This window comes from Hordeum vulgare, chromosome 1H (assembly GCF_904849725.1).
Source record: "Hordeum vulgare subsp. vulgare chromosome 1H, MorexV3_pseudomolecules_assembly, whole genome shotgun sequence".
Classification (NCBI taxonomy): domain Eukaryota; kingdom Viridiplantae; phylum Streptophyta; class Magnoliopsida; order Poales; family Poaceae; genus Hordeum; species Hordeum vulgare.
In genome coordinates, this window is record NC_058518.1 from 110,102,951 (window position 1) to 110,117,849 (window position 14,899).

Consider the following 14,899-nt stretch of genomic DNA (forward strand, 5'->3'; position numbering starts at 1 on the left):
AGGCTCTGCCCTTCCGGATACGTCCGAATATCCGATTGACGGATTTAATCCTTCTCCTCAGCAAGAAGGCAAGCACCCTTTTGATCATCCCAATATAATCCCAAGTTCCTGCTCCTGCTCCCACTTATTGCATTAGGACAAAACATTTCAAATGCTTTACTTTTGGTAGCTGAACCTATTCATTTGCATGACCCGTCATTGTCACAGTAAATAGCCAAACGTTGCAACCTAACATACCTGGTAGTTTCTTGATCCATGATGTGTCTTACCCTGCTATCCTTGATATGCCTAGAGTTGTGTCAGGTCTGTTTCATTTGGGTGATGAACATGAATGGATGAATGTGTTCTAGTGACAAAGAATAAGTATGGAACCTGATTTGGTAAAGGTACTGATGAAAGGCTATGTAGGAGTACATGGCGGGTTGTTTCATTGGAACCGTCCCTAGGAACTGAGTTCCGTGTATGTAATCCAAGACAAGATACTACCACACGTTGGGATACTTAATTGACCCTCTCGGCTTATTAATCGCCTTGTACTCGGTCCAGGAGTTACAAGTAGTTTCTGGTGTTTATAGTCATGCTGGAGGCCGTGCATAGTGCTGACCTTAGAGGTGGGCTATGATGCGGTAGGCAGTGGCACGGTGTACCAACTGGCACCCGGATGGTGGGCTTGGGAACCCTGCGCACATTATTTGGGGCAGTGGCGGAAACGTCGGCCGGACTTCCGTGCGGGTTCACTCTCAAATAGGCGATAAACCTGGACTAGGTATTAGCATGGTTTATGGTCGTGGCCGACTCCCTCGCTGGGCTTTCGCTTGAAGGTTGCCGAGGTGCATGACGTGCACATGGTGATAAGTGGCGAGAGCGTGTGTGAAGAAGTACACCCCTGCAGGATTATGATCTATTCGAATAGCCGCGTCCGCGGATATGGACTACTTGGAGACATATGTTGTTCATAGACAACTTTAATGGCTACTCATAAAAGTATCAAGATAAGTGTGAGTATCATGTATGGCATTTCCGTAGGGAGACGGAAAGGAATCCATGATAGCGTATTGTTGTGGTGGTAGTGGACTCGTGTACGACTTATCAAAGTTGTTTAAAATCATTTAAAATTGTAGTTTAGTCTAGCCGAGAGTCAAAGTTGGCTTGCTGCATGAAACCCCACAACCCCCTTTATTGATACATGTGCATGAGTAGATAGATCTGTTCTAAAGTCTTGCTGAGTACTCTTGTACTCATGTTTGTTTAATAAATGTTGCACAGGATACCCACGAGCCAACAGGTGGGTTCTATCTAGACCTCGATGATGACGAGTAGCTCGTGTCCCAGCTACGACCTAGCCACTTTCGAAAGGGATCTATAGATAGTCAGGCTTTATGCCTTTTCCTTTCAACTCTCTGTACTAAGACAACTTTAATGCTTCCGCTTGGTTTGTATGACTCTGCTTATATATCTTGAGTGTCGGGTCATGTGACCCCTACCTGTATGAACATATTATGCAAGACTCTTCCGAGTCTTCTAAATAAATGTTGTGATGTTGTATGGTTATGTTGTGATGCCATTGTTGTATCTATGCATATCGGGTATGTCATGCGTACGTGTGATGCACTGTGATATGTATGGGATTCGACACCTAGTCGTATGCCCTTAGTAGCTCTCTTTACACAGAAATACCCCTTTATGCTTCCAACGAGCCTTGGTAGTTCGCTACTGCTCCGGACACATTGGTTGATCGGCATGTATCCTTCTTAGTTGTTGTGTATGTCCCTACGGGGAAATGTCACGTGGTGTAATGGAGTCCTTGTAGCTTGCTACGACTCGTCTACAGTCGCTGATGACCGACACCTGTTTTGCTAGGTTATGTATGCATGTCTATGTATGGTCGAGCCACTTGAGTTTATGACTAGTTATGTCGACCCGGGTTCTTTGACATTGGAATGCTAGCGACACAAATGCATACGTGAGTCAAAAGGCGCAAACGGTCCCGACTAAGGTAAGGTGGCAGTCGTGGGGTTAACCGTGCGTGAGACCGCAAAGGGATGCGATGTGTAACAGGCTCGATTCCTATGGCTTAGGACCAGGGTCCCTGTGTTGGTATTAGAGCCTGACTGACTGTAGGATTACCAAGCCAAACTGGTCGAAGTTGAGTGTAGAAATGCTTTAGTTATATATAAGGGAATTGTTTGTGGAAGGGAACGTAAGGCTCTTGCTTCTCTTCTCAAGTCATTCTATTCTGGTCATCCTCGTCTTTTCTACGGGGATTAAGAACTAGGTTACTTATCTATCTCTGAGGATCGCGTGTTACTATTCGGTAGATTGTAGGAAAAACGGTTCGAGAGTTCATCCAAGTTTTCTTTTGTTCCAAAGAAAAGAAAATAAGTATTTGATGACCATGGAATTGAACTTGATAGTTGAGTGGTTATGCTATCTTATCTTTTGTGGGTTGTCTCAAATTTGTTTTTGAGCATTTACAGTCGTTATGCTGCCCAATTTTGTCTCCATAGATCTAATGCCTTTTCCATTACTGTCTATTTCAGATGCATGCCCGTCCTTCTCGTCAGGTGGTCCGTTTGATTAGGTGCATTGATGTGTCGGGTCACATAGCCATGTTGGTCAGGATGATGTCAGTAGCCGGTTAACGCTGGTACCCAGAGTATAGAGTGGAGGAGTGATACGTCTCAAACGTATCTATAATTTTTGATGGTTTCATGTTGTTATCTTGTCATCTTTGGATGTTTTATGTACCTTTTATATCTTTTTTGGGACTAACTTATTAATTCAATGCCAAGTACCAGTTCCTGTTTTTCCTGTGTTTTTGGCACTTTTCAGATCTGATTTTGGAACGGAGTCCAAACGGAATAAAAACCCCGAAACGATTTTTTTCCCGAACGGAAGAAGATCAGGGGGCCTCTAGGCCAAGCCAGGTGGGCTCCAGGGAGCCCACAAGCTCCCACTCCACCACTAGAGGGAGGCGGTGGTGGCAGGGCTTGTGGCCTCCCTGGCCGCCCCCTGACCTAGATCTTTGGCCTATATATTCCCAAAAATTCTGCAGAAAATCACGGGAGCCTCGAAAATACTTTTCCGCCGCCGCAAGCTTCCGTTTCCGCGAGATCTCATCTGGAGACCCATCCCGGTGCCCTGCCGGAGGGGACTTTGGAGTTGGAGGGCTTCTCCATCATCATAATCGCCCCTCCAATGACTCATGAGTAGTTCACTTCAGACCTACGGGTCGGTAGTTAGTAGCTAGATGGATTCTTCTCTCTCTTGGATCTTCAATACAAAGTTCTCCATGATCTTCATGGAGATCTATCCGATGTAATCTTCTTTGGCGGTGTGTTTGTCGAGATCTGATGAATTGTGGATTTGTGATCAGATTATCTATGATATATATTTGAGTCTTTGCTGATTACTTATATGCATGATTTGATATCCTTGTAAGTCTCTCTGAGTCTTGGGTTTTGTTTGGCCAACTAGATCTATGATTCTTGCAATGGGAGAAGTGCTTGGTTTTGGGTTCTACCATGTGGTGACCTTTCCCAGTGACAGTAGGGGCAGCAAGGCACACATTAAGTAGTTGCCATCAAGGGTAAAAAGATTGGGTTTTCATCATTGGTTTGAGATTATCCCTCTACATCATGTCATCTTTCTTAAGGCGTTACTTTGTTCTTATGGACTTAATACACTAGATGCATGCTGGATAGCGGTCGACGTGTGGAGTAATAGTAGTAGATGCAGAAAGTATCGGTCTACTTGTTTTGGACGTGATGCCTATAGATATAATCATTGCCATGGATATCGTCACGACTTTGCGCCATTCTATCAATTGCTCGACAGTAATTTGTTCACCCACCGTCTACTTGCTTTCATGAGGGAAGCCACTAGTAAACACTACGGCCCCCGGGTCTATTCACATCCATCATTTACACCTCCGCTTTTACTTTGCTTTGTTACTTTGGTGCTTTCATTTCTCACTTGGCAAACAATCTATAAGGAATTGACAACCCCTTCATAGCATTGGGAGCAAGCTTTTTGTGTTTGTGCAGGATCTTGAGATACTCCTCCACTGGATTGATACCTTGGTTCTCAAACTGAGGGAAATACTTACCACTGCTACGCTACATCACCCTTTCTGCTTCGAGGGAACACCAATGCAAGGCTCCAAGGCCACGGGGGAAATCCTTTGCATACTTGCTGAGGAAGTCCCTTAAGGCGTAGCCGCAGCAGAAGGATCAAGTCAAGTATTCGCCTGTCAACGTGCCTATTTCTGGCGCCATTGGAAGGTCTTTTGTTGGAGTAGCAGAAGTATTTCTGGGGCCGTTGCCGGGGAGGATAAATCAAGATCTATCCAAGTAGGTCTCACAAAACTCATCTCTTGCATTTACTTTTGTTGCCAGTTGCCTCTCGTTTTCCTCTCCCTCACTTCACATTTGCCATTTCCATTTGCCTTTCTCCTTCGCTTTTTTCTTTTGCCTTTGCCATTTCCCTTTGCCAGTTTTCTCGCTTGCTTGTGTGCTTGTTTGTTTTTTGAAGTCATCATGGCTGAAAACACCAAACTTTGCGACTTCTCGAGCACTAATAATAATGATTTTATTAGTACTCCGATTGCCCCCGCCACTAGTGCGGAATCGTATCAAATCAACGCAGCTTTGCTGAATCTTGTTATGAAAGAGCAATTCTCTGGCCTTCCTAGTGAAGATGCCGCATCGTATCTCAATACCTTCATTGAGCTTTGTGACATGCAAAAGAAAAGAGATGTGCATAATGACGAGATTAAGTTGAAACTTTTTCCTTTCTCGTTGCGAGATCGCGCAAAAACTTGGTTTTCTTTTTTGCCAAAAAATAGTATCGATTCTTGGGATAAGTGCAAAGATGCTTACATATCCAAGTATTTCCGCCGGCTAAGATCATCTCCTTACGTAACGATATCATGAATTTCAAGCAACTTGATCATGAACGCATTACACAATCTTGGGAGAGGATGAAGCTTATGATTAGAAATTGTCCCGCTCATGGCTTGAGTTTGTGGATGATTATACAAATCTTTTACGCTGCCTTGAATTTCGCTTCTCGCAATACCTTGGACTCCGCCTCAGGTGGAACGTTCATGGAAATCACGTTAGGAGACGCTACAAAACTCCTACACAATATCATGACCAACTACTCTCAGTGGCACATTGAAAGGTCGCCTGCTAGCAAAAAGGTGCATGCTATAGAAGAAATTAACTCGCTTCGTGCTAATATGGACGAGTTGATGAATTTGGTTGCTAGTAGAAATGCTACGTAGATCCTAATGACATGCCACTATCTTCTTTGATTGAGAGTAGCAACGCTAGTTTGGCCGTGCATTTTGTTGGTAGGAACAATTTTGGCAACAACAATGCTTTTAAAGGAAACTATGTTCCCAGGCCTTTTCGTAGTAACTCATCTATCAATTATGGCAATTCCTACGGCAACACTTATGGAAATCACAACAAATTACCCTCTGATCTAGTGAGTAATATCAAAGAGTTCATCAACTCTCAAAAGATTTTCAATGCGTCCATAGAGGAAAAACTACTCAAAATAGACGATTTGGCTAAAAGCGTTGATATGATGTCTTGTCATACTGATGCTTTGAAAGTTAGATGCGCTCCTCCCAAGGTCAACTTGGATGAAACTTTGAAAGCTATGTGTATCTCCATGAATGAGAGCAAAGAAAGAACCACCCAAATTCACGCTAGACATGAATGGTTTAAAAGGGTGTGTTCTAGTGATGCAAATCACGAAGATCTTAAAGTGATTGGTGTGTCTCCTCTTGCATCTTTGTTTTCGCGTGTCAACCCTACTTATGGAGGGGCTGGATATGAATCCACTTTGGTTGAAAAACGCCCCAATGATTCGGAGTCCACCTATCTTGATGATAAAGGTGTGGAGAGTGGAGTAGAACAAGTCAAAATTTTGGGTAGTAATGAAACTCCCACTTTGGATTTCAAGGAATTCAATTATGATAATTGCTCATTGTTTGAATGCATTTCTTTGATGCAATCCATTGCAAACTCTCCACATGCTTATAGCCAAAGCAAAGCCTTTATCGCGCATATCGTAGATGCTATGATGAAATCTCTTGAAGAGAAGCTCGAACTAGAAGTCTCTATACCTAGAAAACTTCACGATGAATGGGAACCTACTATCAAAATCAAAATCAAAACTATGAGTGCAATGCTTTGTGTGATTTGGGTGCTAGTGTTTTCGCGATTCCAAAGTCTTTATGTGATATTCTTGCTTTTCATGAGATTGAAGAGTGTTCTCTTAATTTGCATCTTGCAGATTCTACTGTCAAGAAACCGATGGGAAGGATCGATGATGTTCTTATTGTTACAAATAAGAACTATGTACCCGTGGATTTCATTGTACTTGACATAGATTGCAATCCTTCATGTCCCATTATTCTTGGTAGACCTTTCCTAAGGACTATTGGTGCTATCATCGATATGAAGAAAGGGAATATTAGATTTCAATTTCCTTTAAAGAAGGGCATGGAGCACTTTCCTAGAAAGAAAATAAGATTTCCTTATGAATCTATGATGAGGGCTACCTATGGTTTGAGCACCAAAGATGACTATACATGATTCCATCACTTTTTTCCTAGCTAAGGGCGTTAAACAAAAGCGCTTGTTGGGAGGCAACCCAACGAATCTATCCTTTTTATTTCTGTTTTGTGTTTTCCACACTTTCATAATTCTGTTATGATTGTGTTTTTTGTGTTTGTGCCAAGCAAAACTGTTATGATTAGTCTTGGGGATGATCGTTTGGTCATGCTGGAAAAGGCAGAAACTTTCTGCTCACGAAAAGAATTTTCATTTTTTCTGTAAGAGCTTTTGAGTTGAGTATTTTTTCTACTGATTGCTACACAAATTCTCTAGATTGTCGTAATTTGTCAGAAGTTTTGAAGTAACAGAGGTATACGAAACATACAGATTGCTACAGACTGATATGTTGTTAACAAATTCTGTTTTTATTGTGTTGGTTGCTTATTTTGACGAAACTATGGACAGTATCGGGGGGTATTAGCCATGGAAGATTGAAAATACAGTAACCCAACGTCAGCACAGGTAGAATTTAAGTTTGCTACAGTACCTAAGGAAGTGGTGGTTTACTTTCTTGTACTAATGTTATCACGAGTTTCTGTTTAAGTTTCGTGTTGTGAAGTTTTCAAGTTTTGGGTGAAGTTCTCATGGACAAAGAGATAAAGAGTTGCAAGAGCTCAAGCTTGGGGATGCCCAAGGCACCCCAAGAGATTCAAGGATGTCGTAAAAGCCTAAGCTTGGGGATGCCCCGGGAAGGCATCCCCTCTTTCGTCTTCAATCCATCGGTAACGTTACTTGAGGCTATATTTTTATTCACCACATGTTATGTGTTTTGCTTGGAGCGTCTTGTATCATAGGAGTCTTTTATTTTTGTTGTGTCGCAATCATCCTTGCTGCACACCTAGAGAGAGAGACATGCACTCACCATGATTTTGTCGAGCTTCACTTATATCTTTCGGTAGACAATTCAGCTCACATGTGCTTCACTTATATCTTTTGAGCTAGATACTTTTGCTCTGTGTGCTTCACTTATATATTTTAGAGCGCAGAGGTGCATGTCTTGGTAGTTGATCTATGCTTTGAAAGTAGTCTCAAAAGGGGTAGTTATCCAAAGGGATACGAAAACTTCCACCTTCATGTGCATTGAATAGTTAGAGAAGTTTGATTCATCTCAATTAGTTTTGAGTTGTGGTTATGGTAATATTGAAGTCATGCTAGTAAGGTGTTCTGGATCTAGAAATACTTGTGTTGAAGTTAGTGATTCCCGTAGCATGCACGTATGGTGAACCTCTATGTGATGAAATCTGAGCATGATTAGTATATTGATTGTCATCCTTTGCGTGGCGGTCGGGATCGCGCGATGGTTTATACCTACCAACCCTTCCCCTAGGAGTATGCGTTGAATGCTTTGTTTCGATTACTAATAGAACTTTTGCAACAAGTATATGAGTTCTTCATGACTAATGTTGAGTCCATGGTTTAGATACACTTTCACCTACCACCATCACTATCTTCCTAGTGTCGTGCAACTTTCGCCGGTGCACAAAACCCACCATTAGCCTCCCTCAAAACAGCCACCATACCTACCTACTATGGCTTTTTCAAAGTCATTCCGAGATATATTGCCATGCAACCACCACCATGACATGTGCCACCATGTCTACATTTCCATTGCATGATCGTAAGATAGCTTGATCTTTCCATTGATGTCTATGCCATGCTAGATCATTGCCACGGTACACTACCGAAGGCATTCCATATAGAGTCATAGTTGCTCTAAGTTTTGAGTTGAAAGTGTGATGATCATCATTAATGGAGCATTGTCCCATGTGAGGAAATAAAAGAGGCCAAGGAAGCCCACCAAAAAAAGAGGCCAAGTATCCCACCAAAAAAATAAAAAAAAGAGAGAAAATAAGAGAAGGGACAATGCTACCACTTTTTCCACACTTGTGCATATTAAGCACCATGATCTTCATAATTGAGAGTCTCTCGTTTTGTCACCACCATATAGCTAGTGGGAAATTTTCATTATATAACTTGGCTTGTATATTCCAATGATAGGCTTCCTCAAAATTGCCTTAGGTCTTCGTGAGCAAGCAAGTTGGATGCACACCTACTAGTTTTCTTTAAGAGCTTTCACATACTCGTAGCTCTAGTGCATCATTTGTATGGCAATCCCTACTCATTCACATTGATATCTATTGATGAGCATCTCCACAGCTCATTGATATGCCTAGTTAATGTGACTATCTTCTCCTTTTTGTCTTGCAACCTCCACCACATTCCACACCATCTATAGTGCTATAACCATGGCTCACGCTCATGTATTGCGTGAGAGTTGAAAAGGTTTGAGAAAGTAAAGGTGTGAAACAATTACTTGGACAATACCGGGGTTGTGCATGATTTAAATTCGTTGTGCAATGATGATAGATGATAGCTTTCTTTTGGCCTTGTTATTTTGAAAGTTCATGATTACGTTGCTAGTTTGCTTAAATGATTATTGTTTCCACATCAATAGCAAACTATTGTTTTGAATCTAATGGATCTGAACATTCATGACACATAAGAGGAATTACAAAGGACACCTATGCTAGGTAGCATGAAAGCATCAAAAATTCATTCTTTATCACTTCCCTACTCGAGGACGAGCAGGACTTAAGCTTGGGGATGCTTGATACGTCTCAAATGTATCTATAATTTTTGATGGTTTCATGCTGTTATCTTGTCAGCTTTGGATGTTTTATGTACCTTTTATGTATTTTTTGGGACTAACTTATTAATTCAATGCCAAGTGCCAGTTCCTGTTTTTCAGATCTAATTTCGGAACAGAGTCCAAATGGAATAAAACCCCGAAATGATTTTTTCCCGAACGGAAGAAGATCAGGGGGCCTCTGGGCCAAGCCAGGTGGGCTCCAGGGAGCCCACAAGCTCCCACTCCGCCACCAGGGGGAGGCGACGATGGCAGGGCTTGTGGCCTCCCTGGCCGCCCCCTGACCTAGATCTTTGGCCTATATATTCCCAAAAATTCAGCAAAAAATCAGGGGAGCCTCGAAAATACTTTTCCGCCGCCGCAAGGTTCCGTTTCCGTGAGATCTCATCTGGAGACCCTTCCCGGCGCCCTGCCGGAGGGGACCTTGGAGTTGGAGGGCTTCTTCATCATCATCGCCCCTCCAATGACTCATGAGTAGTTCACTTCAGACCTACGGGTCCGTAGTTAGTAGCTAGATGGCTTCTTCTCTCTCTTGGATCTTCAATACAAAGTTCTCCATGATCTTCATGGAGATCTATCCGATGTAATCTTCTTTGGCGGTGTGTTTGTCGAGATCCGATGAATTGTGGATTTGTGATCAGATAATCTATGATATATATTTGAGTCTTTGTTGATTTCTTATATGCATGATTTGATATCCTTGTAAGTCTCTCCGAGTCTTGGGTTTTGTTTGTCCAACTAGATCTATGATTCTTGCAATGGGAGAAGTGCTCGGTTTTGGGTTCTACCATGTGGTGACCTTTCCCAGTGACAGTAGGGGCAGCAAGGCACACATTAAGTAGTTGCCATCAAGGGTAAAAAGATGGGGTTTTCATCATTGGTTTGAGATTATGCCTCTACATCATGTCATCTTGCTTAAGGCATTACTCTGTTCTTATGGACTTAATACACTAGATGCATGCTGGATAGCGGTCGACGTGTGGAGTAATAGTAGTAGATGCAGAAAGTATCGGTCTACTTGTTTTGGACGTGATGCCTATAGATATAATCATTGCCATGGATATCGTCATGTTGCGCGGTTTTATCAATTGCTCGACAATAATTTGTTCACCCACCATCTACTTGCTTTCATGAGAGAAGCCACTAGTAAACACTACGTCTCCCGGGTCTATTCACATCCATCGTTTACACCTCCGCTTTTACTTTGCTTTGTTACTTTGTTGCTTTCATCTCTCATTTGGCAAACAATCTATAAGGGATTGACAACCCCTTCATAGTGTTGGGAGCAAGCTTTTTGTGTTTGTGCAGGATCTTGAGATACTCCTCCACTAGATTGATACCTTGGTTCTCAAACTGAGGGAAATACTTACCAGTGCTACGCTACATCACCCTTTCCGCTTCGAGGGAACACCAACGCAAGGCTCCAAGGCCATAGGGGAAATCCTTTGCAGACTTGCCTAGGAAGTCCCTTAAGGCATAGCCGCAGCAGAAGGATCAAGTCAAGTATTCTCCCATCAATGTGCCTATTTTTGGCGCCATTGGAAGGTCTTTTATTGTAGTAGCAAGGAGCAGTACCAGGATTTCAACCAGAGTCAGTACATGTGCACTGTTAGGGTATTCCCAGATTACCCTGGAGCCGAGGAGCCGATCCATTAGTCTTATGGATTGGGGGTTACCGTTGACATGGCGGTACAAGATGGCGCATATTCAATGTTGACCATCATGAGAGCCAGACATGCACTGCTGCAGAATTCAAAGTTCTGTTATGTTCCCGCTTCTCAGCGAGGAGAAGAAGGATATCTCAGTGGGTTCTACTTTGATTTCTATTTGGAGGATCCGCTGCTGCAGTCTACCATTGAGATGTTAGAGAATAGAGACAGAGATGCTCATGCCCTTCGTATGGAGCTCTATGCTACTCGTGCCCGTTTGTGGACAGCCTTGACATAGCTGGCACCTGTAGTTCAGACAGGTTATGGGGATATGGAGATGTTGAACCCCGTTAGGACTCATCTTCCTGCTCATGTTGACTGGCCTGCTATAGGAGGTGTCACCCCTCTTCGGGGACCTCTACTACCACCAGTCTTGGGACCAAGGCCACATCCGTGTCCCTATGGTTCCCAGGGGTCTCAGGCTAGAGTATTTCCGGATCCGCAAGTTCAGCTCCCAGGCCATGGAGGCAACCTTTATGAGATGTTTTATGCGGATGCTTGAACCCGTGAGTGGAAGAGTAGTATGGTAGTAGTTGTACTTCGACACTCCTGTGTGTCTTGTGGAGTATGACTATGTCGTGAGATGAGTCCCGGAGGCATAGATAAAAAATGTATAGGAAGCTTGGAAAGCCTCTCATGAGTAGTATCATCTTTTCAGTAGTTTGCTCTTTAGTTTGAGGTTGTACTGAACTATCTAATGGTGTGTATGAACCATGGTGTATATATAGGAGTTTGCTTGTTACCATGTTGTTCGGATGTTCATTTTCCGCATTCCATGTGTTCATTGCATTCTTAATCCATAGTTAGTGTTAATGTTTGATCTAGTCTAAGCTGTGGTTTTTTTGCCAGGATGGTGTTTACCAGACAGAACCGTGCCCCTAGCCATAAGCAGGGAGAAGGTAGTCAGGCAGCACAGGAGGAACTGCCTCACCCGCCTTCTCTGGCGGAGGTTATGCTCGAGGCGGAAAGAAACAAGCGAGAGACCAACCGTATGCTAGAACGTATTGAGCAAAATATGGCTCGTCAGCCGCGAAATGATGCAGTGTCTTTCACGCCCAAGATGCGACCCTATCCTCAATTTGGCACAAGGGCATCGTCAGGGATAGAAGCGCATCTCGTCGTTTCGCAAGAATGGATATCGTTAAAACTACATGTACTGAAAAGAAGATATATATATATATATATATATATATATATATATATATATATATATAATTGGTTTACACTCGCCACAAGCTACATCAGAGTCATAACAGTACAATACATAATCATCATGAAGAAGAGCAGGGACTGACCACGGACGAAAACAAACGAGAAAAGAAGAACGACGTCCATCCTTGCTATCCCAGGCTGCCGGCCTGGAACCCATCCTAGATCGATGAAGAAGAAGAAGAAGAAGAAGCAACTCCAAATGAACAATCAACACGCTCGCGTCAAGTAACCTTTACCTATACCTGCAACTGGTGTTGTAGTAATTTGTGAGCCACGGGGGACTCAGCAATCTCATTTCCAAAGGTATCAAGACTAGTAAAGCTTAATAGGTGAGGTATGGTTAAGTGGTGAGGTTGCAGCAGCGGCTAAACATGTATTTGGTGGCTAAACTTACAAGTACAAGAAATAAGAGGGGGAAGATCTACGCATAGCGGACGTGACTACTGATGATCAAATGAATGATCCTGAACACCTACCTACATCAGAAATAACCCCACCGTGTCCTCGATCGGAGAAGGAACTCACTAAAGAGACAGTCACGGTTACACACTTAGTTGGCATGTTTTAATTAAGTTAACTTCAAGTTGTCTAGAACCAATGTTAAACAAAGTTTCCATGTTGCCACATCACCGCGGGCACGGCTTTCGAAAGATTTAACCCTGCAGGGGTGCTCCAACTAGTCCATCACAAATTACCACAAGCCGCATATAAATCCTCGATCATGAAACTCGCGATCTCATCGGATTTCTTAGTGGAAAACCTCAACTCTGAGATTACCCAAAGCATCACCAGAATACCGATGCACAAGATATCTCGTCAAAGGTAAAACTAATCCAGCAAGGCCGCCCGGCGTGTCGATAATACCGATAGGGGCCGCGTATCTCGTTCTTATGACACGATGGATAAGCTACGCGTACGGTGGCCTGATAGAAATCACCCAAGTTGCCCTGGGTTGGCCCCGCACAGTGCTCTGTTTTGGACCAGCACCATCAGCACTGGCCCTCCCTGTATTATGTAGAATTACTCCTCGGGTTCATGACGCCCTATGCTTTCAGTATTAACAAAATTATTATGTTGGGCAAATGTAGTACCAATGTTGGGCCTTGCCAGACCAGCTTTAATCTAAAACGATTTATCAAGGGGGTCCCCATAACAACCCCGGTCGTGTTAGGAGCGCTCAATTATGGAACATAACACCGGTAGCCGAAACTAAGGGGGCAAAGGTGGAACAAAACACCAGGCTAGAAAGGCCAAGCCTTCCACCTTTTACCAAGTATATAGGTGCATTAAATTAGATAGCAATTAATATGGTGATATAACAAGGAACCCATGTTTTCACATGGAAGCAACTGCACCTGCAACTAGCAATGCTAACACAAGGTGAAGCAAGCGGTAACATATCCAATCAGTGGTTTGCTAGGTTGTGAACAGGTTAAGGTTTTCATGGCAATGTGGAGAGGCTGATATTCAACAGGTGCTAGGCAACGAGACATAACGATAGAAACGGTAAAACTAGCATGGCAATGATAGTAATGGTATCTGGGGAAATGTTCATCTTGCCTGATATCCCGCTTGGAAGAAGAATGACTCCGTGAAGCAGATGAACCGATGTAGTCGAACGGGTCCTCACTTTCCGACACGCTTGCGGAACTCTATCGAGACAGAGGAAACCGGAAACAAGAATCAACACAAGATATTCACCACACGATGCACAACACAAATGATGCATGAGCAGCTGAATACATGCAAGTCACGGCATGTCAATTCACAACAACCTAATACTACACATTAAGTGAAGTTCAATATGCAACGAGTTGCATATTGACGAAATTCCACGTTAATTATTTAGTTCTATCCTGATTAGATACACGGAAATATTAAATGTGATTAAACATGGCAAGAGGTGAAGCGTAGTTAATCTACCTATCTAGGCATTTTAAATGAGGTCGGATATGACATGTAGCATCTTCGAGACGACCTCACATGTTAATTTATAATTCTGTCCAGATCTTAACTAATACATTTAATTAGTTGTTAAACAGCAAAACAAGTAGGTTCACGTGATTCTACGCGTCGTTACAAGCAATTTACACATAGAGAACATCTCCAACGGAGCTACGGATCAAAAGATACGAACACTGAAAGATATGATGGCATGAGTGCAAAATGTGTGCAACGCTAGTCACAAGCATTTCAAAACACACAAACAACAAGATAAAATGAAAGTACACGAGATTCTAAGCAAGTTTCATATAGGACACAATCAAAACGGAGCAACGGTTCAACAACTACGAGCTAAACAAGAAATCACTACAATCTGCAAAAAACAGCCACATAGCCTTTTCTACAGCCCACAACTACGAGCTACTCAACTCCAATATGCTCAACCAAGGCATGATACGATAGAGGGCAAGAAGCACTACAACATACAACTAACAACACCTAGCATGGAAGCATGGATCACTAGGAAAAGAAGTCACAAAATGGCTCATCACACAGTTTCAGACTTAGTGAAAATAACAGTTTATGAAACTGCAGTTTTCGATCTGAAGCCATATTGATAGCAGCAAAACCATAAGCTATAGGACTCCAAATGGCATGAAAATTCACAGCATGCTAGAGAATCCCAAAGTCTACAACTAACTCCATTGCATCAACCTCAAAAGAGCTACAGATCAAAACATAAACTCATGCAAAGA